The sequence below is a fragment of the Macaca nemestrina genome, chromosome 17 (assembly GCF_043159975.1).
Source record: "Macaca nemestrina isolate mMacNem1 chromosome 17, mMacNem.hap1, whole genome shotgun sequence".
Lineage (NCBI taxonomy): Eukaryota > Metazoa > Chordata > Mammalia > Primates > Cercopithecidae > Macaca > Macaca nemestrina.
In genome coordinates this window covers 22,708,429-22,732,355 of record NC_092141.1, presented here as the reverse complement: position 1 = coordinate 22,732,355, position 23,927 = coordinate 22,708,429, and the positions used below count along the sequence as shown (strand labels likewise).

Sequence of the window (23,927 nt, the reverse complement as noted above, 5' to 3'; positions counted from 1 at the left end):
ACTAAACTGCTAATATTTAATCTAATAAAATAGCTTTCCCAATCATTTTACCATGCTTTATTTAAAAAAAAAGGATAGACACTTTGTTTCTTCCCTTTCCATATTTTCCTCACTGGTATAAAATAAAATTCTCTATGTTATATACCCTGTTTCACTACCATTGTGATTTTGCTGGGCTTTTAAAAACTCTCACTATATGGTTTTGAGATCTTAATATCAGATACTGTAAAACTCATCTCTCTGGATTTTGTATTTAGTCACATATATAAAATATTATTATACTTTATCCAGAGTAGCTGGAGAAAGGATCTTCTGATGGTTTCTGTCTGCCTTTGAAAGGAAGTCTTAGATGCCACTTTAAATTAAGAGTTGAGGTAGATGTTTTATTATGCTCATTTCACGGATAATAAAACTAAGGCTCTGAGAGAATCAGTGACTTTTCCAGGACCAGACAATGAATCAGTATGAAGGAAATTTGAATTTATTCTTCAGATCTAATGTGATGTACAGCATACTAGGAGCTTTTGCATGTTAATCAGTTCACATTTTAAAACCATATTTAAACAGGTAGAAAGATAATCAAGGATAAATATAATGAGGACTTGTAAAATGAAAATAATTACAGCATTAATGCTAATTTTTCAAAATGAAGTGAAGTCACAAAATTGTTAGTTAAACATAAATCCATCTTTTTGTTATTTTCAGCACAAAAGAAGATCAAGGAAAATATAGTTCTTCAGCTTGGGGCATAGCAGTGATGATTTTCTTATTTTATTTATGTTCAAGCTTTTTTCAAAGAGGGATTAAAGCTACTAAATGATGAATTGAATAAAAAACCAGAACACTTTAACTCATCTTTTGCTTTTGTCTTATTTGTCAAGTGAAATGACCACTGGACTAAAATAGTAGTGCAAACACTAATATAGGAGAAAGTGCCCCAAGATCATGCTCAAGATTGGTCAGGAGATGTAAGGTGAGTAACTAACTGTTTCAAGTCCCTCAGCCGACAAATTTGATGCTAGAACGAAAGACCTAGTAAGCAAGATTTCTTATGGCTGTTGATGATTATTGATTGTTATTGAGAATAGGATAAAAAACTCTGAAAATTGGTAAACAAAATCTTGATTTTTCACAGTGTATACTAAAAATAAAGTAAATAAACTGGGGATTGTATCATTTAATGTAGATCCTGGAAAATATTCTAGAATCAAGAACTACTAGGCATAAGCTGGGTTGGTATGAATGCATACTATCACATTAACCCATTCATTTCCTTGGGAAATAGATTGGTAGATATAAAAAATCTAACTGTGGTAGTCATGCTTATCAGAAAGGCATTTGATCATATTTCTTATGAGATACTTGTAGCTACAAGAAAATTAGAGGTGAAATGTAACAGCAATTTATTAAATCAGAAATCAATTGGGTGACTTTACCTAAATGTGAATAGAATTGTGATCAACTGGCTAGGTGATTTCTCATGGTTATCTCAAGATTCCATATAAAGATTGTTCTGCCTAATCTATTTTTATAGCTCTTTGGTAACAACAGAGAGGTCATTTATCTAAGTGACAGGTGGCAAACAGCAAATTTGATATATAAACTGATATATGACTTGAATAGTGAATTTGAAATGATGATGGACTCAAAACCATGCAGTATAAATATACCATCCAAGTAAATAAATGTGATGTCATAACTTAAGTCCTAAAAATAGAGGTAGGGCAGTTACAACTCAGACAATATTAATATTTTTTCTAACAGTCATAGATGAATGGAAAATATTACCATTGTAAGAGAATAAAGGAATAAGACATTTGAATAAAAGTAGAAGATATGCATCTTCTCCTTTATGAAGAATATAAGTATTCTGCTTGCAACATATATATTTTGAAATAATCAACAGCAGGCAACACACAGGTGACAAGGATTGTGTTAACAACTATGTAATCCAAAGATTTCAGGAAGGAATAAAATAAAGCATAGAAATTCAAGAACTGTAAGAGAGGAACAACGAATGTACAAGTATAAGGACTGCATTTCAAATGAGTTAGGGACCAAACAAGAATATTCCTCTTGTCTTAAGACATCACAATAAAATGAAATATGGTTAATGCCTAAAAACATATCAATTTGAGGAAAGAAAGAGGGAAAGAAATAAAGAAAGAAAGGAAAAAGAAAAAGAAAAAGGAAGAAGAGGAAGAGAGAGAAAGAAAGAAAGAAAGAAAGAAAGAGAAAGAAAGAAAGAAAGAGAAAGAAAGAAAGAAAGAAAGAAAGAAAGAAAGAAAGAAAGAAAGAAAAGAAAGGAAAGAAGGAAGGAAGGAAAGAAGGAAGGAAGGGAAGAAAGAAAGAAAGAAAGAAAAAGAAAGAAAGAAAGGAAGGAAGGAAGGAAGGAAGAAAGGAAGAGAAATAAAGAAAAACAAGAAATCACCTACTAGTTGGCTTGGAGCTATAATATTTCAGGTATCATGAAATGTTTTATACACATTTTTATTTTGTTATTTATTCCTCAAAGCTCGTCCATTTTTATTAAGAAATTAAAAGAAAAATGTAAAAAGGTTGTGTTAGCTTCTCAAGGGCATATGACTTGTAAGTAGCAGAGTTGATCTTGGAATTCTGGTTGTATCAGGTCCCTCTGTGGATTACTATGAGCTAGAACCAGTTCATATTACTCTTTACAGTCAAAATATCCAACATTCTCCCCCCACCAAGCCATATACTGAGGATCAAAGATATGGAATTGATCACAGAAGTTGGCAAGCATTGCCTTTTCCCCTCAGTTTGGCACCTACAACCTATAAGAAAGTTGCCTAGTCATGTGATTGAAATTGAACTTAAAGTCAAAAGAGACGCATACTGTTCTGAAGAGAAGAGTTAAGTTCAATAATTTACACACATAGTATTTTTACATTCATTGGCTTTCTCTCCCTGCAATCATGGGAGACAGGTTGTCATCTTCTATATAAAGGAATCACAACTATGTTATTTCCCATAGATTCAACTAATTAGATATAGAATTGTGACCACTACTTAATTCATTTGAAAATCAGTTACATGCCTTTTCACTTATATACAGGACAATTTAATACATTTATTAATAAAATATGTTTAGTATATTTATGAATTACATTATAATGTACACAAAAGAAACAGAAAAAATAAAACTACAAATGAAGCACAGTTTTGACACAATAAGATTAAACTTGTTCTCAACATAATTGCCCATGAGAGAGAGAGAGAGAGAGAGAGAGAGAGAGAGATTTTTTTTCTTAGAGTTTTACTCCCATCACCCAAGCTGAAGTGCCACGGAATGATTTTGGCTCACTGCAACCTCTACCTCCCAGGCTCAAGTGATTCTCCTGCCTCAGCCCGCCAAGTAACTGGGACTGCAGGTGTGCTCCACTAGGCCCAGCTATTTTGTTTGTTCGTTCGTTTGTTTTCGGTAGAGACAGGGTTTCACCACATAGCCCACACTGATCTCAAACTCCTAGGCTCAAAGGATCAGCCCACTTCGGCCTCCCAAAATTCTGGGACTACAAGTGTGAGTCACCATGACTGGCCTGCACTTGATATATTTCAAAATGGTTTTCTAGTTTATTTGAAATATGATGTTCTGAATGTTTTCCTAAATTGCTTTTGTCATCCTGATATCCTTTCTTCAAATTCTGTGGTTTTTATGAGCACACGATGGTTGTCAAATGTTACCTATTTTAGGCATATGGCATATCATTGAGGTCGAAGTTTACTGAGTTCAATACTGGGTCAATTTTTGAGTATTATTATCTTATCATCACAAATACCAATTGAAGAACAAAGAACAGATACTCCAAAGGTCTAAATAATGAATTGAGTAGAAGAATGCTTTGGAATCCAAATCATAACTTCCTTGGTACAGTATCACAATACTAATTGTTACATGTATGTCATGTTAAGGAGAAAAAAAATTCTAACAAATAAAGTATATTAACTGTCAATGTAGTGTTTGTATCAACTGCCGTAAGAAATAGTTAATTTTACTTAAAGCAAACAGTGAATTTTGCTAAAAATCAAAGATAATTATCTATGATGAAAATAGGAATAATGATGTTAAAAAACGAAGCTCATTTCTGCCAAAGTGGTGTTCAGCTCGTTCAGCCAGAAGTTAATTTTATAGAAATATATATTTCTGAGTAGTTTATAAATTATATATGAAAACATACCTGGAAAGGGATATGATGTTGAAATCATAATATTCAAAACAATTATCCACCATGGCAATCTAATAATTGATTCTAGAGACAAGAAATACAGACCTCTATACTTGCAATAATTTCTTACTCTGCTTTATTCCACCTTTCTTGTACTTCTCTATTGCCTCTGAAAAGACTAAAGAGATCAAATATTCCACAAAAAATATAAAGTAGATAATAATACCACTCCTGCTTTTTAGATAAATTAAATAGAAATATTAAGCAACTTGGCCTATTGTTGTATTTTGAGTAATATCAGTGCCCCATATTGAAATCTGATGAAGTAATTCTAAAGGTTGACCAGTTTTTGGTTTGTAAAAGAAAAAAACATAAATTCTAAAAAATCTGAAACAAATAAAAGTGTCCTGTGCCTAGAAGACTCTAATAGTGAAAATTAGGTTGACTCACAGAAAGAGTAAGATGGTCTCAGAATTTTGTATGCGACGAAAAAACTATTGTGCATTCATTAGAAAGGAAACAAGCTTCCAAGAGTGAAATTGGATCAACTTTTAATATAGCACATACACTCACACATGAGTACAAGATTTTGATTTTTAAAATAAAATGGAAAACACAAAAGAAAAAAGGGTTGTGTGTGGATGAGGGCTTTCATCTGAAAACCGTGCTATCTCCATGAGAGAAAAAGGAAGGAAGATTTATTTGAGAGATGGTTGAGAGTTCTAAAAATGTACTTAAGTCTGCATGAAAGTGCAGGAAAACCACAGACGGTAATCAAAACAGATCATTAGATGAAATATTCCTAGGCTTCACCGCTTCAGGAAAAGTGATAACATAATAGGACATTTAAAATGTCTTTGAAGTCATGACTGTTCAAGTTTATACTACCAATTCATGCTCATTCCATCTTATTGTCCGGTGAGACAATATAATGGTAAATCGAACATGATTTGAGATCATGAATAAGAGAGAGAATATGTTTATTCTTAATGTAACCTAAAGACAAAGTCAAGTTCATTGAAGTTTGGACTCTGTTGGTCCTTGTTAAAATTGTCTGGGAACAAGATATTTATAATAAAAAAAATTCATTTATAATTATTTAGAGGAGTTGAACTTATCATCATTTAAATTCCTGTGAATACAAAAGAGGAGTTAATGAGATTGTGTAAGTGAACTTTCAAAGATATAAGCAGGATTTTGGAAACTTGGATAACTTGTATTCCACGAAGAGAGAGAAAGAAACATGGTTGAGAAAATACCTGACGGTTTATCACATGAAGTTTAGAGAAACACCAGAAGTGAATGATAAATTATGAATTTCAATATTCTATCCACTTGGATCCAGCCTATGAATGCCTTTTATTTGGCATCATAGGGAGTAAAGAAAACAGGCCAGTTAGAGGGCTGCTTCAGTATTTTTTTTTTAACTCTTTATTTTTCCTTTTGCTACTGCCTTCTTTTTTAACTTTTAGGTTCGGGGTACATGTGCAGGTTTGTTATGTAGGTAAACTTGTATTATAGGGGTTTTTTGTACAGATTATTTCATCACCCAGATATTAAGCCTAGTATCCATTTTTTTTTCTGCTCCTCTCCCTCTTTCCACCCTCCACCCTGAAGTAGGCCCCAGTGCCTGTTGTTCCCTTCTTTGTGTTTGTGAGTTCTCATCATTTAGCTCTCACCGCTGAGTGAGAACATGCAGTATTTGGTTTTCTCATCCTGCATTAGTTTGCTAAGAAAAATAGCCTCCATCTCCATCTATGATACTGCAAATGACATGATCTCATTCTTTATTATGGCTGCATAGTATTCTATAGTGTATAGGTACCACATTTTCTTAATCTAATCTGCCACTGATGGACATTTAGGTTGATTCTATGTCTTTGCTACTGTGAATAGCACTGCAAAGAATATTTGCATGCATGTGTCTTCATGGCAGAATGATTTATATTCCTCTGGGTATATATCCAGTAATCGGATTGCTGAGTCGAATAGTAGTAAGGATTGCTGAAACTGTGTAACAGCTGATACACAAAAATGTTCATTTTTAAGGGTTGGATATTGAGATTTAACTATTGATCATTTAGGTACATAAGACCTTTCAATGATTCCCCATTAATTCAATTCTAAAATCAATTCCCTTTCCATGAAAGATGGTTTATAGCATATATGTGTTTGGGATTTTTATAAATTAGCATAAATATAGAAAATATGAATAACTGATCTGGATAATTCCAAGGAACAAAACTGATTACTCCAGGTGATCAAAGTGATAATGGACAAATAGCATCACATTAAGTTAACAAGCTTCTGCACAGCAAGGGAAACAATCAACAAACTGAAAAAGCAACCCACAGAATGGGAGAACATATCTACATTGTATCCATCTGATAAAGAATTAATAATCAGAATGTATAAGGAGTCCAAATAACTCCATAGGAAAAAAAACCTAATAATCTGACTTAAAAATGGACAAAAGATATGAACAAGCATTTCTCAAAAGGAGACATACAAATGGCAAATGGGTATATGAAAAGGTGCTCAATATCATTGACTGTCAGAGAAATGTAAATCAAAACTACAATGAAATCACAACTACACTTCCATGTTAGTTAAAATGGCTTTTATGCAAAGGACAGGCAATAATGAATGTTGGTAGGAATGTGGGAAAAAAGGAACACTTGTACACTGCTGGTGGGAATGTAAATTAGTAAATCACTATGGAGAACAGTATGGGGGTTTCTCAAAAAACTAAAAATAGAACTACCACATGATCCAGCAATCTCACTACCAGGTATATACTGTTAAAACAAACTAAATATGGCCTGAAAAGGACTCTGTACTTCTATATTTGAGTCCTTGGTGATAAACTGTAACCTAGCTTAATAGGCAGACAAAATTGAAAACCTAACTTAGTAGTATGCACCTGTAACAATAGGTAACTCTTGGCCAATCCTAGCAGCCATACTTCAACCTTTCATACACCGCTGTGTGTTCAAAGTATGTTCAAATAAGGCATACACCAAGCTGTAACCAATCCAGCTGTTCTGTACGTCACTTTCAATTTCTGTACGTCATTTCCCTTTTTTTGTCTATAAATCTTCTTCCACTATGTGTCTGCCCTGAGTCTCTGTGAATCTGCTGTGATTCTGGGAGATGCCTGATTTGCAAATCATTCATTGCTCAATTAAACTCCTTTAAATTTAATTTGGCTGAAGCTTTTCTTTTATCAGTACTCCCCAAAAAGGAAATCAGTATATCAAAGAGATATCTGCACTCTCATGTTTATTGCAGCACTATTTACAATAGCCAAGGTTTGGAAGCAACTTACTTGTCTGTCAACAGATAAATGAATACTGAAAATGTGGTACATACACACTATAGAGTACTATTCAGTCATAAAAAAAGAATGGAATCTTGTCATTTGCAACAACATGGATGGAACAGGAGGATACTGTGTTAAGTGAAATTAACCAGGCACATAAAGACAAACCTCACATGTTGTCACTTATTTGTAAGAACTAAAACTTAAAGCAATTGAACTCATGGAGATAGAGAGTAGAATGATGATTACCAGAAGCTAGGAAGGGTGGTGGGTGCGGTGGGGGGAGTGGGGACAGGTAATGAGTACAGAAATACAGTTAGAATGAATTAGACTTAGTATTTGACAGCACAACATGGTGACTAGAGTCAACAATAATTTATTGTACATTTTAAAGTAATTAAAAGAGTATAATTGGAGCATTTGTAACTCAAAGAATTGATAAATGCTTGAGGTGATGGGTACCCCTTTTACCCTTTAAAAAACTTATGCAATTACTCAAGTTTTATAACATAGTTTACTTATAAGTCCAGGAAAGTGAAGCAGCTACTAAGCACTAAATGCCCAGAAGAGCACTTAGAAAGTGTGTTTCTAAAGAATGTATACTTTTTGAAAGAGCAAACATACATGGATATGTAAAATATAAAGTATACCATAAAAACAGAATAAGTTTATTTGACAACTACATAAAAAAAAACAGAAAGATCCATGTTTGTTCTAAGCAAAGGATAAACTGATCAAAGATAAACAACTGGAGTTTAAAATAGAGAGCCTTGTTTCATCTCTAGCATTATCATAGTGCAATGAAAATTTAATGATCTGGATTCAGAGAATGAAAAATTCAAGGCAATAAATTAAAGAAAATATCATAAGCCTGGGACTTGTAGTAGAACTCAGTGATATACCGACGTATTATATTTTTTTAACCACACCCCTTTTCCATTAAGTTAATTTGCCTACTGATGAGAGTGTTGCTTGGAGGTGATTATTAATAATCTTTAAATATTTTCTCTCCAAAGGATGTTTTATATTTTAGGAGAATGACTTAACCTTGGATCTCTTCTTTCCAGAAATATTTCCATTCTATGAGAGACCACATGGAGTGGTGTAAAATGTGTCTATTGAATGTAGAGTCAGACAAGTTGTAGCAGATGCTTGTAATTCTATGTTGCCTCTGCATGCATTTTGAATACTGGTTAGCTTTCTTGTGCCAAAGGCAGGGCTCAGTGACCCTTGACACAGTTTCCAGTTCTACCTCACACCCAAAAGACTCAAGATGTGGCCAAAGACACAACTTAAATACATCTCTCTTGCTTAACAGACTGGGATCCCAGCTTTGCTGCAGCTTCCCTTCAATGGATCATTCTGGCATTTGCTGGTGAACATAAAGTGACCCACAGCCTATTCCAAATAGATACTGCTAGTTGCTAGGCTCTACCCTCACCCCTGTTTACACCCCCCTGACCTCCTGTGTATGGCCTCCAGGCATACAGTGTACCCCCTCAGGGTCTGTAAGTACTAAAAACTCTTAAACTTTCTCATTGTTTGTGAAACATTAAAGCCTGCCAACCAATCTGAACGCTGAAGTTAAGGACCTCAAAAGAACCCCATGCAGATGGATCCCCTGCTGATGTTCTTCTTTTTTGGGCCTCCACTGGCTGGAGACAGTAGTTACCAAATGAGTTGATAGAGAAATCAAAGACTTTTGTTTAAAAGATAGGTATGTGTTGGGATTGTGGTTAAAAATGTACTGGTCATTTGAGAAGAGCAAAATTGTTAACATATTTGAGATTGATAGGTTCTTGATTTGTGAAAAGATGATAATTACATATAGTTTGTAAATCTGTAGTACAGATAAAAAGACAGAATAATGTGAACAGCTTAATAAGGTGGCCTTCAAGTACTAGCAATATATATCCTTATGTTTCTATCAGGAACAACACTTTTCAATTTTTTTAGGAAAAAAAGGATTGTTTTCAAATCTGAATAGTGCATCTTCCACCTCTCAGTTCAGGCAAGGCAGCTCTGCTTTCACTTTTCCCTGAGGAAGAATTTGTAAGTGGCGCATGTCTGAGAAGGATTGATCTTCAGTGTCGTTATACCCTGTGTCGGGGGATGTAGGCAGAATACACTTAATTGTACACATTAACACCTTGCTCTGAAGAGAAATTTAATTTCAACTTCTCTAAGTTTTTGTACTAGTCAGGGTGGGCAAGGTTGTGCTGGAATGGGACACCCAGAGAGTCAGGCTAATGGAAAAGCTATTACTCAGTGTCAATGGCTGTCATGGCAGGAGGCAAAAGGGAACTCATGCAAATCTTACACAACGAATTAAGTCTTGTGTCTCAGAAGGGAACCATGTCAATTCCAATTATGATTCTCGGTCTCAGTCAGCCACTAAAAGGCCAGAAAGTACAATCCTATGTTCCCAGAAGACTGAGGGTCAAAAATATTTATCAATCAGGCACATAATTACCATAGTTATGGCTTAATAAACACATGCACGTGCACGCGCGCACACACACACATACACACTGTGTGTGCTAAGAGCACGTATCAGAAAGCTTATTTATAGAGAAATTTATTTTTTCTTTTCAATTACTGAACTGCATACTATCTCAAGTTCCCATTTTGCCTAGTAGGAAAAAAAAGGAATCAATTAATTATAGGTAAACTCAATCACTTCCAGATTGTGTTACACATTAGAGATTCAAACCGAGCCAAATTAGCTTCTTTACCCTCTGTGAGGAAAGACAAAACATGTAGTATGGAAACATGTGGTATGAGACCATGCAATCACACATTGCCTGGCACTTACTACTTGGTTCCTAAGGCCTAGTTGTTCATTTATCATCCACAAAATTGTTGTCATGCTTCTACCATAGAATGGTATAATATCAGGGAGGCAAGGTCCCTTCCCTGTACTATAATCAATGAAAGAAAGTAAAACAGAATTAGCCATGGCCCGGAAAGCAAAATTTAACTGAGGAGACAAGGGAGGAATACATGAAAAGATAACACACAGTTCACAGCCGGTACCTAAAAAATGACTACCAATCAGAGAGAGTGCTGGAAATGTGACACGCAAAGTGGTCCACCAAGCTGGGAGGATTTTAGTGGAGGTAGGGAAAAAACTAGATCTTAGTCTACAATGACCAGTAAATTATAACATGCCCATTTATATTAGATTCAAACTTTAATGAAATCTATAATTAATTGTTTACCAATGTTGGGTACTTATGTTAAGCACCTTATGTGCACTGTTTCTTATAATTCTCATAATAATTTTATGAGGTTGGAAAGAATTTTATGCTCATTTGAAAGATATGAGTCACTTAAAGTAGTTTAGTAATGAGCTGGTTAGCAAGTGTCAAAGACAGGGTTAATGTTCAGATCTTTTATACTCCAACAACTACACTATTCTTTATTTGCTATGTTCAACATATTTTGTCTCAGTTTGCAAATATGACAAACTTACACAATCAAATTAATCATAGCATTTGTAAGTGGATTATGACTGGGGGCACTTACCAGACCGCATTGTGCCTTGAGTTTGAGTTCTTTTTTTTTTTTTTTTTTTTTTGAGACGGAGTCTCGCTCTGCCGCCCAGGCTGGAGTGCAGTGGCCGGATCTCAGCTCACTGCAAGCTCCGCCACCCGGGTTCATGCCATTCTCCTGCCTCAGCCTCCCCAGTAGCTGGGACTACAGGCGCCCGCCACCTCGCCCGGCTAGTTTTTTGTATTTTTTAGTAGAGACGGGGTTTCACCGTGTCAGCCAGGATGGTCTCGATCTCCTGACCTCGTGATCCGCCCGCCTCGGCCTTCCAAAGTGCTGGGATTACAGGCTTGAGCCACCGCGCCCGGCCTGAGTTTGAGTTCTGACTCCATCCGATAATAGCTGTATGAACACAGCAGGTCATTAATGTAGTGTGTATGTGTCTGTTTTCTCATCTATATAGCTGAGATAAAATAATTGCCCTGCTAATCTTACAAGTTTTTAGATCATCAAAATAGCTACTCTACAGAGGACACAATAAAAAATTTTAAAAATATATGATATATGTTCTAATTTTTAATATATAAAATATACATTATTATCAGAAGGGATTTAGCATTCCACATAGAAAAATGAAATATTAAAGCAACAGCATTAGCTTTAAAATGCAATGTTCATGGAATAATTTATGAAGTAATCCATGAACATACCTGGCAAATATGTAAAATGCAAAAAAAAAAAAAAAAAAAAAAGAAGTCTTTTTAAATTAGTCTGGTAATGTGAGAGTATAATAAAGCAAAATATAATTTCCAGAAGAAAAATTTCAAAGAAAAATGCAGCTTCAAGTAGCCAGAGAGAGAAAACAAATCTCAATGTCTCCACCTCCCCTGCCCTCACTTTTCATTGTTAGGGTGCCCAGTGCTCCATAGTTTCCAGTGCAGTTTTTTAAAAGCTGGCTAAATCTTCCATTTTATTAATGCAATGACTAATCCGCCAAGTTTGCCTCTATTTCCTGAAATGAAACAATGATGACAACTTTCCAACTAGCATATGAGTAAATGTTTGGGTAACCTAAGTCAGTAATGGGCAGGAACTTTCCATTTAAAGCAATATCTAGAAGGTATTTGTTAAGAGAGGACAAAGAAAAACAGAACAAAGCTATAAACCACAGTCAGCTTTAAAATTATATAAGAATGGCTGGGTGCGGTGGCTCACGCCTGTAATCCCAGCACTTTGGGAGGCCAAAGCGGGCAGATCATGAGGTCAGGAGATCGAGACCATTCTGGCTAATATGGTGAAACCCTGTCTCTACTAAAAATACAAAAACTTAGCCGGGCGTGGTAGCGGGCACCTGTAGTCCCAGCTACTCGGGAGGCTGAGGCAGGAGAATAGCATGAACCAAGGAGGCGGAGCTTGCAGTGAGCCGAGACCGCGCCACAGCACTCCAGTCTGGGTGACAGAGCGAGACTCCGTCTCAAAAAAAAAAAAAAAAAAATTATATAAGAAAATGTTTAAAAGCTGTACATTAATAATAATAGACCCCTATGTGATGGCATGGCTTGCCTATATCAAAATATTTCATGTGACCCATAAATACAAACATCTACTATGTACCCACAAAAATTAAAGAGGGAAAAAATGACAGCAAACGAAAAAAGAAAAACAGACACATCCTTTCAAAGGCAGATGGATTTCCTCTATATTAATGGCTTTCTAAGTGAATGCCATAAAACACAAATGCAATGCTAGAAAACTGTAGAAGTATCAATGTAGGTGATCTACAACAAACAGAAATAAGAAGCCACAAAGTGCAAAGTTTTGTCATGTTAATTAGTGTAACTCACCATTCCACATAAAGTCAATAAAAATTCAAGACAATTTCTCAAATCTATGCAGGGCATGAGAGTAATCAATGTTCACAGTCCAGCTGTGAGCTAGAAGGATTCAACATTAAGTTTTCTGATAGGAAGATAAGAAGAGACTAAATCTATACGCTTCTCATTACAAATAAGTGCTACCTGACTTTAAAATAAAAGGTCAGTGAATCAGCAGCTAGCTTTAAAATTTCTATTGTCTATGAAACTTACAACTGCTCAAATAAATCCCAAGTCGCTTTCTAAATTATTGTATTAATATATCGGTAGGTAGGTTTTGAGTATCATCTGTCCAAAAATGTGCTGCTCTTAGCTTGTCTTGTTTCTTCTTCACTTATTTTTCACAGCTATATTTTCACCTTTATTCCCAAGCAGCCCACAGGTTCCAAATCTATTTTAGTTTGAAAGTCAAAGACAAAGACAGAATTGTGGTTATCAGCAACCTCAGGTGTGCACATCCTTCGAGTCAGCCCCAGTGACTCTATGCACAATGAGTGATCCCCAGACATCTGCAGCTGAAGCCTTTCCATATAATTTGTTCTTATCTACTCTTTTACACAAGTATAATAGGCCAACTGACTGTGTTTATATTGGATTTCACTGCCACTAACTCATATTTCCCAATCGGACTCGAGGCCCTTAACCTTCAGCCCATGGGATTCACCCTGATATTTTCTAATATCGTGAGCTGAATTCTACTTCCCATAAGCCAGACATTCCTCTCTTAGTTATTTCTCCAGATCACGCCCAGATTATACCAAATGTCTTACCCCAGGAAAAAGAGATCCTATCATTCTACTACTCTGTCTTGGTAGTAGAAAAGTATCCTAAATCACATGCTGATGAGAACCTAGAAAGTCATCTATCATTGTCTTCACATTGAAGATAATAGCCTGACACCCATCGTCACTGAGATCTTGGCTGAAGTGAAAGGCTGCCATGATTCATTACCAGGATGGTCACACTACAAAGCTCATGTTAATTCTTCTCTTCCTTGAGAGCTTGACAGTGGTAGAATAATAGATAGGTGAAGTGGAGCCGGATTACGAAGAGCTCTGCAAATCATAAAGGAAAGTTTTCACTTTATCCAATATGCCACAAGTTGTGATTGTTGTTTCCTGAGTTGGAGAAATCCAAATCAAAGTAATGCCTTAACATGGTGAGCATATTCTGGTTTTCTTATGAGATATCTGGCTTTTACTTGTGTCTGGTGTAACTTTTAATTGTTTCTGGCTTAAACTTTCAAGAGATTCTCTCTTTGAACAAGAAAATATTGTCCCCCTATGTTATGAAGTTGATGAATCACAGTCGATTAGTGGGAAGTATATTCATTATCTGTAATGCCCTAGAAGCAGCCTTTGGCCAAAAGAGTAATGTTTGGTTCTATACACTGTACCTACCATTTCTTGGTTAAGGAAGCATGCTTTTGTTTCACATGTCTCCTCAATTATACCATTCTTCTTAGGAGAGTTCTTGTTCTGAGTGAGTGGAAATAGAAAAAACTTCTTGTTCTAATTTGCCTGAAGGTTAATATTCTTTAATTACTGTACTCTTTCAAAGCACCACTGGCTTTTTCTATAATAACATTTTCCTTTTGTTATAGAAATTTGTGTTTTAGTGATATAACAATTATTTTGTTTTCTGTTGTCCTTTCCTTTTCTGTCTTAGCTTGTAGAATCTTAGAAAGAGAGAGAGAGGGAGAAAGAGAGAAAATAAATGAGTGCCTGTCTCCCTCTGCAGTTTCAAATATAATTAGCTTTAAATAGCTCCTAAAAAAGAAAGTGATGTGTATTTGGATATGCACCCTTGTGTTAGATTCAGATTTAATTACCAATAATTTAGCAATACCTGTATCAGCTCTGAAGATTCTGATGTGCAATGCGTAATGCTAAATCTCTTCTATATATAAAGTTAGAGAGACTATATTCTCTCATACATCATGTAATATTCTCTCATAAGAGACAGGAGTATGCCTCTCAAATAATTGGGATAAAAAGACAAATGGAGATATAGACAGAATCATAATTGGACTTTATTTGGCTACTCCAGCAGTATCTAAGCCTGTCAACACAGTATAGGCTTATCTTTGAAGCAGGGGACAATGGCACTAAAAAGTAATCTGGGCTTATTTGTAAGATATCCCTGGCACAAAGGTAGTGTCAAATAGATACCCTTGCCTTAGTAAAGTGGCCTCACCTAAGATAGAGAAAACCACTGTGCAGAGAAACACCTGATTGAGATACCCTGTGCTTTTGATTCTATCATTCTGTGTCCAGGATTATAATTATAACAACAATCAGGTGTGCCATAATAAAATAAAAAGAAAATACATTGGGTACATACATGTGGAGACACCAGTCTCTACTAGACATTTTTTAGGAGTGAATACATAAGGGAAAAAGATGAGCTTATGAAAATACTTATCAATACAAAAGACAGAACATCACATTTAAAATGCTAAAAATGCATAATTTTTACATGGTTTGTTAAACAACTGAGAAGATTTTAGGAATCACACTTTGTGTTTTAGACAAAACTCAAATTTTATAAAAATAAAGATTTTAAAAAACAAGACAAAGAAGGGACAGAAAAACTAAACAAAATATATTAAATAATGACACTTAAGGCATTAGGCATCAGTCAATGAAGGACAGTAAGACAGAAAGAAAGCAGTTAAATTTTACACTTACCGCAGCTAATTGCCTGAAAAAGTTTTCAGGAGCAGTGCAGGATGGGAAAACTCACACAGAGTCCACAGCCTCCCTGGGTTGAAAAAATAGAGCCAAAGTCTGGGGAAGCTAAGGAGATTAAAGTAGACAGAAGAACTGCAAAATGAGAGCTGCACAGAGAAAGAATTTCATATACTGCAAAAAACATCTCCTAGAGAATTCAACTAAGTACTGCTCAGTACGTGCATGGGAGAAAATACTCAAAGACTGGGAGAAGAACCATCCAAAAGGATTAGAAGAAAAAATGCCCGGAAACCACACAGTGCCAAAACAGCATCTGTAATCATTATTCAGACCCAAACCATCTTATTTCAGAGGACATTGTGTAGAGTAGAAAAGTCTTGCCTCACCAGCTAGAAAAATATATTAAACCCAGATAAATGCATTTCTTGTCTTGCCTAACAAACTTAAAACCAGACATGAAGGACTCAATGGTTTCTATATAGTGAATCTGTTTCTTTCTCTCTCTCTCTCTCTCTCACCCACACACACATATGCCCCTCAAAATTATTTAAAGAAATATAAAAACATCCAATATTAAACAAGGTAAAATTCATGTCTGAAATTACAGCCATGCAAAAAATCAAGAAGATACAACTCATACTAGTAAATCAAGAAACTGAAACAAACTCAAATGATTATCATAATTGAATTCATAGACAAGAACATTAAAACATTTATTATGACTGTATTTCATACTTTCAAAAATCTAAAAGTCATCTTGAACTTATTCAGTAGAGACATAAAAGTCATAAGAAAGGTTCAGATCTAAGTCAAAAATTACAAATTACAATCCCTGAGATGAAAAAGACGCAATGTGATTAACACAAGATTAGATATTGGAGAATAAAAGACTAGTAAACTTAAAAATATAGCAATAAATATATCCAAAATAAGAGCCAGAGGAAAAAAAAAAAGACTGAGGAAAAATGAACATAACATCATGTACTCTGAAGAATGTGACCATATATATGTTTAAGAGAAACACTTTAAGCAGCTCAGGGAAAAAAGACATGTTATGTCCAGAAGATCAAAGGTAATAGCTCTAGATTTCTCTTAGGAAAGCTAGCTTAGAAGACAGCAGAGTAATGTCTTTAAAAGTACTGAAAGGACAAAAAAGAAACTGTCAACATAGAATTCTATTCCTAGCAAAACTATCATTCAAATATTTAAGTAAAATAGTTTCTCAGACATACGAAGACTAATAATCATCAGCTGTCTTGTGGCATAAACAAGTGTTAAAAAAAAGAAGTACTTCAAGCAGAAGAAAATGAAACTATGTTGAAACCTGGATCTACCTAAAGGAATGAAAAAACACAGAAAGTGTAACTACGTAGATAAATGTAGTGACTTTTATTACTAAAATCTTATTTTAAAAATAAGAAACCATTTAAAATAAACATAATAATACTTTAAGTGTTGTTTTAAACATGTATAGAAACAAAATACATGACAATAGCATAAAGGTCTGGTGGGTGGGGAGTAGAAGCACAGTTGACCCTTGAACAACAAGGGTTTAAACTCTGTGGGTCTACTTATACATGGATTTTCTCCCACGTTTGCCACCCCTAGGACAGCATGACTAACCCCTCCTTTTACTCAACCTACTAAACATGAAGAGGACAAAGATGAAGACTTCTATCATGATCCACTCCCACTTAATAAAGAGTAAATATATTTTCTCTTCCTTATAATTTTCCTAATAACATTACCTTTTCTCTAGCTTGTTTTATTTTAAGCATATTGTATCTAACACATATAACATATAAAATTAAGTGTTAATCAACAGTTTATATTATCTATAAGGCTTCTGGTGAGTAGTAGGCTATTAGCAGTTAAATTTGGGGGAATTCAAAAGTTATATTTGGTTTCAGCTACACAGGCGGTCAGCATCCCTAAATCCTACATTATTCAATGGTCAGCTATACATTATTTTAAAGTTCTCACACTCTATGGGAAAAACATAACACTACTTGAAAGTAGACGGTAAAGAGTTAAAAATGTGTACTAAAAACCTTAAAGTATCCATTAAAATAAAACATCAAAAATAGCAACTAATCAGTCAACAAAAAAGGGAAAAATTGAGTAATGTACTCAATCCCAAAGAAGAATGAAAAAAGAGAAAAAAAATAATTGCATGCAGATAGTATAAATAAAAAGCAAATAGCTTGAAGGTAGATTTAAACTCAATCTTATCAATAATAGCGTTAAATTTATGTGGTCTAAAACCTTTAGTTGGAATGCAGAGATTATCAGATTGGATAAAAATAACAAGACTTATATACACTGCTTTTAAAAAGATGTTTTTTAAGTATAAAAACACCACTACAAGTAAAAGGTTGTAAAAAGATATATCATGCAAACGCTGATCAAAAAGAAAGCTAGAGGGACTATGTTATTATCAGATAAAGTAGACAGACTTAAGAGCAAAGTCTCTTAATAGGGATAAAAAGGATAATCTTACAATGGCAACAAAGTTAGTTTATCAAGATGATATAACAGTTCTTTCCATTTATGTACTTAGGGAAAGTTTTTAAATACTTGAAGCAAAATCTGATAGAACTGCAAGCAAAAATTCTGTTGTAGACAAATCTTTAGTTATAATTAGAGATTTTAATACTTCTCTCTCATGCCAAATAGTATAAATAGAGATAGAAAATCAAAAAGGATAAAGAAGATTTGAATAACCTATCAACCAACTAGACCAATTTTTTGTATTTGTAGAATATTCCAAACAAGAAGAGCATCAGGATTTGCAACTTTTCCAAGTGTACATAAAACATTTACCAAGATAGATCATACTCTGAGTTATCAAAACTTTCTCAATAAATCTGAAAAGATTTAAGCCATTGAAATTATATTTCTGATGACAATGCAATTAAAATAGAAATCATTAACAAAGTATTAATAATTCCCAAATATTTGGAAACTAACACTCTTCTTATAATCAGTGGGTCAAAGGTGAATTCAAAAGTGAAATTTTTTGAAAGCATTTGAATGTAGATCAAAATGAAAGTACGACATATGAAAATTTGTACTTTGCAGGTAACTCAGTAGTTAGTGGGAGGTTTATAGCACTGAACCCCATATTAGAAAAGAAGAAAGATCTGAGTCAGCTTCCACCTCGGCTCCCACCTTAAGCTAGGAAAGCAAACTAAGAAATTAGAAAGAAACTTAAAGCAAAAGAAAACCAAAATAATCAAATGAAAGAAAATAATCAAATTAAATAGAAAATCAACAAAAGACAAAATCAAGTAAGAAAGACAGAGGGCGACCGGGCGCGGTGGCTCAAGCCTGTAATCCCAGCACTTTGGGAGGCCGAGACTGGCGGATCACGAGGTCAGGAGATAGAGACCATCCTGGCTAACATGGTGAAAACCCGTCTCTACTAAAAAAAAAAAAAAAATACCAAGAAACTAGCCGGGCGAGGTGGCGGGCGCCTGTAGTCCCAGTTACTCGGGAGGCTGAGGCAGGAGAATGGCGTGAACCTGGGAGGCGGAGCTTGCAGTGAGCCGAGATCGCGCCACTGCACTCCAGCCTGGGCGACAGAGTGAGACTATTCATTCCATCGTCACAATACCCTACGGGGTAGTGGCGATTATTACCTGACTTTTACAGGTGGGTAAACTGAGGCACGGAAGGGCTGGCTAGGGCAGCTGGGGCCTGAGGGTGGGGGGCTGGGAGGTGGAGGAGCTGGGATTTGAAACCCTGTCTGTCAGCTTAATCACCACGGCTTACCCAATGCACCATCCTGCCTCCCTCTCCACTGGTCCTGTGGGTAGATCCATAGGTTGATTGATTGATTGTCTTCCCCAGAGACTCCAGGTGCAGGAAGGTTCTGGTGCTGGAAGCTTCCTAGACGACTGGTCTCTATCCCCTTCCCAGAGGTAGGTGAGGCCCAGGGAGGAGACATGAGCTAGCCAGGGAGGGAGGGCTGAACTCACCTGACTCCCCACTCTGGCTCTGCTCTTGGCCACTGCAGGAGCTGTGGCCACAGGCGTGGCCTGGGTCGTTCCGGGGCCTCCCTTGACAGGGCTGCTAGCCTGAGCTGCATGGGCCGCCCTGCTGGTCTGGGGATGGTAATGAATGCAGCAAATATTTCACTTGACCCGTTTCTGGGCCATGTGCTGAGCGCTCCTCCCTCACAGCAGCCCTAGGGGCATGGGTGTCCTTCTCCCTCCTGGTAGGCAGATCCAGAGCCTGGCCTCTCCGTCGTGTCTCTGCGTGGGCTGCTGTTTCTGCTTGTCCCTGGTGGGGGATTCACCCCTTTTTATTGAGATAAAATTCACGTAAGTTAAAACTGCCCTTCTTAAAGCGTACAAATTAAGTGGCATTCTGCTCACGATGTTTTGCAATCATCACAGCTCTCTAGTTCCAAAACACTTCCATGGCTCCAAAAGAAGACCCCGTGAAAATGCGGTGCACTCGCTCCCCACGTGCCCTCCTCCCCCGAGCCCCTGGAAACCTCTGAGCTGCTTTCCGTCTGTATGGGTTTGCCAGTGCTGGGCATTTCATATGAATGGAACCCTAAGCATTTGTCCTCCTGTGTCCTCGAAGTCTGTGCATGTTGTGCCAGTGCTGGAAAAAGAAAAAGAAAGAAAGACAGAGGAAAGGCTAGGCACGGTGGTCACTCCTATAATCCCAGGTCTTTGGGAACCCGAGGCAGGTGGATCAGGAGTTCAGGAGATTGAGACCATCCTGGCTAACACGGTGAAACGCCGTCTCTACTAAAAATACAAAAAAATTAGCCGGCCGTGGTGGCCTGTAATCCCAGTTCTTCGGGAGGCTGAGGCAGGAGAATTACTTGAACCTGGGAGGTGGAGGTTGCAGTGAGCCGAGATCACGCCATTGCATTCCAGCCTGGGCGACAGAGCAAGACTCCGTCTCACAAAAAAAAAAAAAAAAAAAAAGCAAGAGGAAAATAGAGAGAAACAAATGTCAGTAAAATACCACTATATACTTATTATAATGTTTAAAATATCAAAGACTGATTATGCCAAGTATTATTAAGTGTATGGAGCAACTTGAGGTCTTACACACTGCTGGTAGGAGTGTCAAATTATGCCAGCACTTTAAATAACAATTGGAACTTTATGAAAAATTTAAACAAATGCCAACCGTATAAGCAAGCCAATGCACCTCTACATATTTACCCAAGAGAAGTAAAGAATATCTTCCCCGTTGCCTGACTTAGCTGCTGAGACCCATTGTGAACGTTGACTGCTCCATGATCAACTAACTTTTATGAGCTAGAAATCTTGACCTAGTCCAAATTTCAAAACCAACCTCCTCATCCTATTATGTGCTTTCACCATGTCCAGTGCCATCTAGTATTTTAGCTGTTCGTGAAAGGAAAACCAGGGCAGATGCACTGCCTTTATGAGTTAGTGCCTGAAGTGGCCTTTCTCTTGTCTACAATACAGTTGCATCTCTTTCAACCCCATTCCCAACCCCACTACAATTTCTCAGTAGTGAACTTTGCTTTCTCAGTAGTGAGCTTTGCTTTCCCTGAGCTTTGCTTTCTCAGTTTTCTCAGTTTAATGAACCACTTATTCACGTCTTTCCAGTTCCCGCCAGCCTCCTTTATTTCCTAATTATAACTTTGTCCTCCTTTTTGGCCAGTGATTCCTTGGACTGATACAGTAGTGAAAACAAGCAAGTAAAAATAAGCAAGAAAACAAAAACAAGAAAAAGGCAAAAAATGCTTTTTTTCTTGGATCAAAACATCTCATACTTAGAACCTGCATGGATAATACCGACTAGGCATAATTCAACAGAGATCTCCGGTGTAAAAAAATTCTTTTGCTACAAAAGAGGGGAAGTGTGATTGTCTTCAATTCCTCATGTTCTGAGAGCATGTACTGCACTTTAGTGCAAATTAGAAAATTTCCCTGTTCAGGTGGATGATTCCCAAAAAAATACTTGCTCTGAGTGTTCGATGCATCGCAAGTTGACCCAATTCAATTCTATCAAACAGAGCCCAAGCTACCCTGCCTCACCCTAAGCTAAGTACTTCCTAATTACAGTTGAACTTTCATGTGATATCTAGAAATCCAGAATCCAGTGGAATAATGTTCTAAGGTATAAGAGAAGTTATAAAATACGTGTGTGTTCATGTAAAGCAGGCCTCTTGAGTTTTCCATTTTCCTCCCCCTTAAATTCTGATTACTTATTGCTCCTTGTGGCAGACTATTTTTGGAAAAGGCACAACAGTTGCTTCATGTTTAAAACTGAACAGGAAAGGTGAGATGTTGACATCAAATTTTTATTTTTCTGTGTACATGTCATTACATATTTATCTAAACCCCTAGGATATATATTTAGGTTCCAAGGGAACCCTAAAGTAAACTCTGGGCTTTGGGTGATAATCATGTGTCAGTATAGGCTCATGGATTGCAACAAGGGTACCACTCTGGTCAGAGGTGTTGATAATAGGGGAGGCCAGGTGAGGGGGACAGGAGGGATATATGGGAAATCTCTGTTTTTTTATCTCAATTTTGCTGTGAACCTAAAACTCTTCCTAAAAAAATAAAGTTTTTTAAAAATGTTTTAAATTATTCTCATTCAGACCATCTAATTCCTAATAAAAGACAAGCATGGCTGGAAAATGGCATGGAATATGCAGACACACAGGGAGAAAGCATGCATGCTGCAAGTTTCCATGTGTCTACTTGAGAATTTCCAGATGCAAACGAAAAGAGAGAGATTGCAGACTAATCAGATGAACTCGCTTTATTTTACATTTTGACAGTTGCTATGTATTCTTCCCCCCAAAGTAAGAAACCCTCATCAGTGAGAAGTGGGAGGTTGGAAGAGGAGTGATAGAAAAATCCTAGAAAACTGACATCAAGTATTCCAATTTATAGTGTTTCAAACTGTTGCAAGCATTTTTCTCTTTTCAGATAGAGCAGACTGAAGACTGATTTCCATCCAAATTTTGAAAAATAAAGCTGATCCTCCAACCGGGTGAGAGAAGAGAGAAAATTCTTGTTTTATAAATGAGAAGGCATGTGACAAATGGAACAGTTCTAACCAGAGACTTTTTTTTTTTTTGCACTATTTTATATTTGGTATTACAATATGGAAGTGTCTTGTCCTTCACATGCAATTAGTGCCGTGGGAAAGTTGCACTGCAATTTCTACTCACATTCCAGTCTTTGAAGGGACTCAAGACAAATGTGACCCATGTGACTCATTTTACACTGCTGAGAGAAATTGACTGTTCAAAATCCATCCTTCGATTTTAAGAGCCATGATTATAAAAAGTCAGACAAAAACAAATATTTGAGAAAGCCTTCCCTAGAAAATGTATCAATAATTGAGAGAAGGAAAAACTCTAAAATCAAATGTCATAATTAAAGTGAATAAGGTACACATTTTAAGCATAATTCATAACTGAATTACAAAAGTAATTGTCATCATATTTTTATTGCTTAATCAATTTCCATACTCAAGTACACTAATTCCCACCTTCTTTTTGGTGTGACTTTTTTTTCCCTTCGAGACAACTTAGTCTTGATGTTTTTTCAAATGTACTCTATTTATCTCATTTATGTGAGCTCAAGAAAACATTATTTGGTCTTTCTGCTCCAACAAATATGAAAGAGAAGGAAAGACCAAACAGAGGACCCTTAACGGGAAGACAGAAATCAAAGCAAATAACCAAGGAAAAAAAATAAGATATTAATGCTTATGATAATTTAAAAAGTAAATAAAATAAGGAAACTAGCAAAAACTCCTCAGCAGAAATTATTCCCAAATTGCTCAATATCAAGGACTTATACACATTATCGAAATTCATTTAGTCAAAGCGTACATGTAAGCCTTTGGGGTGATGGAAGTGTTTTGTATCTTGATGGTGATGGTGATCTTACAGGCATATTAAACAGTCAATATTCATCAAAGTGTACACTGGATGCAATCTATTACACATAAATTACACCTCAATAAACTTGATTACAATAAGAAAGCAAAACACTTGTTTATGATCCCTAGATAAAAGTTAAGTGCACTGAAAATAAATGAACTATGAGTGATAGTAAATATTCACATTTCACAGAAGTCATTGCTTTAAATGTACACTTACACTCCAATATTTCTCAGTGAGAGGTTTCAAAAATCATGGTATGTAATAAATGTGAGGTATCACAGGCACCATATTCATTTGCAATCACAAGGAAAAGCAGATGTAACAGTTTTTGACTTTTTGTCATTTCATTTCTGTATCAGTCTGTTTTCACACTGCTGATAAAGACATATCCAAGACTGGGAAGACAAAGAGGTTTAATTGGACTAACAGTTCCACATGGCTGGGGAGGCTTCA

At 36.1% G+C, this 23,927-nt stretch overlaps 2 long non-coding RNA genes across 2 annotated transcripts in view; one reads left to right on the top strand and one right to left on the bottom strand.

The window, feature by feature from the left end:
• LOC139359481 (uncharacterized) overlaps positions 1-22,580 on the top strand; it is a 38,184-nt gene extending 15,604 nt beyond the window's left edge. Inside the window, exons 2-4 of the long non-coding RNA XR_011615516.1 lie at positions 882-973; positions 17,177-17,272; positions 22,507-22,580. This is a non-coding gene — a long non-coding RNA (uncharacterized lncRNA). The remainder of the gene's footprint in view (positions 1-881; positions 974-17,176; positions 17,273-22,506) is intronic.
• On the bottom strand, positions 13,702-15,682 carry LOC139359332 (uncharacterized). The gene is made up of 3 exons (XR_011615257.1): positions 15,566-15,682; positions 14,276-14,353; positions 13,702-13,930 (listed from the first exon to the last, which is right to left on the bottom strand). It is a non-coding gene; the product is annotated as an uncharacterized lncRNA (long non-coding RNA).
• Positions 22,581-23,927: the final 1,347 nt, after the last annotated feature.